Source organism: Haliotis rubra, unplaced genomic scaffold (genome assembly GCF_003918875.1).
Source record: "Haliotis rubra isolate DU_JTF1 unplaced genomic scaffold, ASM391887v1 Scf1830, whole genome shotgun sequence".
Taxonomy (NCBI): domain Eukaryota; kingdom Metazoa; phylum Mollusca; class Gastropoda; order Lepetellida; family Haliotidae; genus Haliotis; species Haliotis rubra.
Window position 1 is genome coordinate 1 of NW_025765815.1, and position 5,440 is coordinate 5,440.

The window sequence follows — 5,440 nt, forward strand, 5'->3', positions numbered from 1 at the left end:
TTATCAACATACACCCAAGTCTGTCATTGGTGCATGGAGCTACAGCATCACTGACCGTACAGTGACTGTCACATTCACGAACATGGAAGCATCACTGACCGTACAGTGACTGTCACATGCACGAACATGGAAGCATCACTGACCGTACAGTGACTGTCACATGCACGAACATGGAAGCATCACTGACCGTACAGTGACTGTCACATGCACGAACATGGAAGCACCACTGACCGTACAGTGACTGTCACATGCACGAACATGGAAGCATCACTGACCGTACAGTGACTGTCACATGCACGAACATGGAAGAATCACTGACCGTACAGTGACTGTCACATTCACGAACATGGAAGCATCACTGACCGTACAGTGACTGTCACATGCACGAACATGGAAGCATCACTGACCGTACAGTGACTGTCACATTCACGAACATGGAAGCATCACTGACCGTACAATGACTGTCACATGCACGAACATGGAAGCACCACTGACCGTACAGTGACTGTCACATGCACGAACATGGAAGCACCACTGACCGTACAATGACTGTTACATGCACGAACATGGAAGCACCACTGACCGTACAATGACTGTTACATGCACGAACATGGAAGCACAACTGACCATTACAATGACTGTCACATGCACGAACATGGAAGCACCACTGACCGTACAGTGACTGTCACATGCACGAACATGGAAGCACCACTGACCGTACAATGACTGTCCACATGCACGAACATGGAAGCACAACTGACCGTACAATGACTGTCACATGAACGAACATGGGAAGCACCACTGACCGTACAGTGTGCTGTCACATGCACTGAACATGGGAACACCACTGACCGTGCAATGACTGTCACATGCACGAACATGGAGGCACCACTGACCGTACAATGACTGTCACATTCACGAACAATGGAAGCACCACTGACCGCACGGTGACTGTCACATGCACGAACATGGAAGCACCACTGACCGTACAGTGACTGACAACTGTTTATATTTCTAAGATTGAATAGGGCGGTGGGGTAGCCTAGTGGTTAAAGCGTTCGCTCGTCACGCCGAAGACCCGGGATCGATTCTCCACATGTGTACAATGCGTGAAGCCCATTTCGAGTGTCCGTGATATTTCTGGAATATTGCTAAAAATGACGGAAAACTAAACTCACTCACTCTACGAAATTCATGTACGTTCCTTGGAATAGGAATGTCTTGAAGGTTTATTTAAATGTACATCTCATTAAGGTCCAAACAACCTACATTACCGACCCACAGTACATACTGACATTGAGACTGGAACAAGCATGTGGGACACATCTGTACTCAGTGCATGTGCATGTGTAGTCTAGCATGTGCATGTGTAGTCTAGCATGTGCATGTGTAGTCTAGCATGTGCATGTGTAGTCTAGCATGTGCATATGTAGTCTGGCATGTGCATGTGTAGTCTGGCATGTGCATGTGTAGTCTAGCATGTGCATATGTAGTCTAGCATGTGCATATGTAGTCTAGCATGTGCATATGTAGTTTAGCATGTGCATATGTAGTCTAGCATGTGCATATGTAGTCTAGCATGTGCATATGTAGTCTAGCATGTGCATATGTAGTCTAGCATGTGCATATGTATTCTAGCATGTGCATATGTGCAAACGTTTGCTGGTCACGTAGAAGACCTGTGCTCGATTCCCCACATGGGTGCAATGTGTGAAGCCCATTTCTGGTGTCCCCCGCTAAAAGCGGCATGAAAGTAAACTCACTGACACACGTTATTAACCATACTCCTGTCATATGCAGTATGATGCATCTTCATCCTGTGGTCACATGCAGTGCAATATATCTTCATGCTGTGGTCACATACAGTGCAATATATATTCATGCTGTGCTCACTTATGTGTGCAATATATATTCATGCTGTGGTCACATGCACTGCAATATATCTTCATGCTGTGGTCACATACAGTGCAATATATCTTCATGCTGTGGTCACATGCACTGCAATATATATTCATGCTGTGGTCACATGCAGTGCAATATATCTTCATGCTGTGGTCACATACAGTGCAATATATATTCAGGCTGTGCTCACTTATGTGTGCAATATATCTTCATGCTGTGGTCACATACAGTGCAATATATCTTCATGCTGTGGTCACATGCACTGCAATATATCTTCATGCTGTGGTCACATACAGTGCAATATATCTTCATGCTGTGCTCACATATGTGTGCAATATATATTCATGCTGTGGTCACATACAGTGCAATATATCTTCATGCTGTGCTCACATGCAGTGCAATATATCTTCATGCTGTGCTCACACTCAGTGCAATATATCTTCATGCTGTAGTCACATGCAGTGCAATATATCTTCATGCTGTGGTCACATACAGTGCAATATATATTCAGGCTGTGCTCACTTATGTGTGCAATATATCTTCATGCTGTGGTCACATACAGTGCAATATATCTTCATGCTGTGGTCACATGCACTGCAATATATCTTCATGCTGTGGTCACATACAGTGCAATATATCTTCATGCTGTGCTCACATATGTGTGCAATATATATTCATGCTGTGGTCACATACAGTGCAATATATATTCAGGCTGTGCTCACTTATGTGTGCAATATATCTTCATGCTGTGGTCACATACAGTGCAATATATCTTCATGCTGTGCTCACATATGTGTGCAATATATATTCATGCTGTGGTCACATACAGTGCAATATATCTTCATGCTGTGCTCACATATGTGTGCAATATATCTTCATGCTGTGGTCACATACAGTGCAATATATATTCAGGCTGTGCTCACTTATGTGTGCAATATATCTTCATGCTGTGGTCACATACAGTGCAATATATCTTCATGCTGTGGTCACATGCACTGCAATATATCTTCATGCTGTGGTCACATACAGTGCAATATATCTTCATGCTGTGCTCACATATGTGTGCAATATATATTCATGCTGTGGTCACATACAGTGCAATATATCTTCATGCTGTGCTCACATGCAGTGCAATATATCTTCATGCTGTGCTCACACTCAGTGCAATATATCTTCATGCTGTAGTCACATGCAGTGCAATATATCTTCATGCTGTGGTCACATACAGTGCAATATATATTCAGGCTGTGCTCACTTATGTGTGCAATATATCTTCATGCTGTGGTCACATACAGTGCAATATATCTTCATGCTGTGGTCACATGCACTGCAATATATCTTCATGCTGTGGTCACATACAGTGCAATATATCTTCATGCTGTGCTCACATATGTGTGCAATATATATTCATGCTGTGGTCACATACAGTGCAATATATCTTCATGCTGTGCTCACATATGTGTGCAATATATATTCATGCTGTGGTCACATACAGTGCAATATATCTTCATGCTGTGCTCACATGCAGTGCAATATATCTTCATGCTGTGCTCACACTCAGTGCAATATATCTTCATGCTGTGGTCACATACAGTACAATATATCTTCATGCTGTGGTCACATACAGTGCAATATATCTTCATGCTGTGCTCACATATGTGTGCAATATATATTCATGCTGTGGTCACATACAGTGCAATATATATTCATACTGTGGTCACATACACTGCAATATATATTCATGCTGTCGTCACATACAGTGCAATATATATTCATGCTGTGGTCACATACAGTACAATATATCTTCATGCTGTGCTCACATACAGTGCAATATATATTCATGCTGTGCTCACATATGTGTGCAATATATCTTCATGCTGTGGTCACATACAGTGCAATATATCTTCATACTGTGGTCACATACACTGCAATATATATTCATGCTGTCGTCACATACAGTGCAATATATCTTCATGCTGTGGTCACACTCAGTGCAATATATCTTTATGCTGCTCTCACACTCAGCTCAATATATCTTCATGTTTCTCTCACATGCATTGCAATATATTTTCATACTGCTCTTACATGCAGTGCAATATATCTTCATGCTACTCTCACATGCAGTGCAATATATCTTTATGCTACTCTCACACTCAGTGCAATATATCTTCATGCTGCTCTCACACTCAGTGCAATATATCTTCATGCTGCTCTCACACTCAGTGCAATATATCGTCATGCTGCTCTCACACTCAGTGCAATATATCTTCATACTGTTGTCACACTCAGTGCAATATATCTTCATGCTGCTCTCACACTCAGTGCAATATATCTTCATACTGTTGTCACACTCAGTGCAATACATCGTCATGCTGCTCTCACACTCAGTGCAATATATCTTCATACTGTTGTCACACTCAGTGCAATATATTTATCTTCATGCTGCTCTCACACTCAGTGCAATATATCTTCATACTGTTGTCACACTCAGTGCAATATATTTATCTTCATGCTGCTCTCACACTCAGTGCAATATATCTTCATACTGTCACATATGGTGAAATAAATCTGTATATTTCCGCCATATGCAGTAGAATTGGCTCTGGAAACGTTACCCAGACGTAACCATGTGTCGCCTTGCCCGTATTGTTCAGACGAAGCTTTATCACAGTTAATCCCGCAATACCACCATCAGCAGCAGCGAATTGTGAATGTCCGACTTCTTTGCTGCGACTTTGATTCTATACTCTTTGATCGCCATATCAACACAGCCCTCGGTTGTCATCAAACCAGGCTCAGAAGAAGCCATTATGATTTGAAGAAAGGGGATGAAAGGGGAATGAAAGCTGATCGATAGGTCTGATCAGGTATTGGCTATTGATGTTATCGACGCTATTGTAGTGACGAAAGAAACATTGAGGTTGCTGTAATAAACAAGGCAATCTTATGAACTGTCAACACCCTGACTGTATAGCCTTCCCTACCAACATCCTGACTGCACTGCCTTCCCTACCAACACCCTGACTGCACTGCCTTCCCTACCAACACCCTGACTGCACTGCCTTCCCTACCAACACCCTGACTGTACTGCCTTCCCTACCAACATCCTGACTGCACTGCCTTCCCTACCAACACCCTGACTGTACTGCCTTCCCTACCAACACCCTGACTGCACTGCCTTCCCTACCAACACCCTGACTGTACTGCCTTCCCTACCAACATCCTGACTGCACTGCCTTCCCTACCAACACCCTGACTGCACTGCCTTCCCTACCAACACCCTGACTGCACTGCCTTTCCCTACCAACACCCTGACTGCACTGCTCTCCCTACCAACACCCTGACTGTATAGCCTTCCCTACCAACATCCTGACTGCACTGCCTTCCCTACCAACACCCTGACTGCACTGCCTTCCCTACCAACACCCTGACTGCACTGCCTTCCCTACCAACACCCTGACTGTACTGCCTTCCCTACCAACATCCTGACTGCACTGCCTTCCCTACCAACACCCTGAATGCACTGCCTTCCCTACCA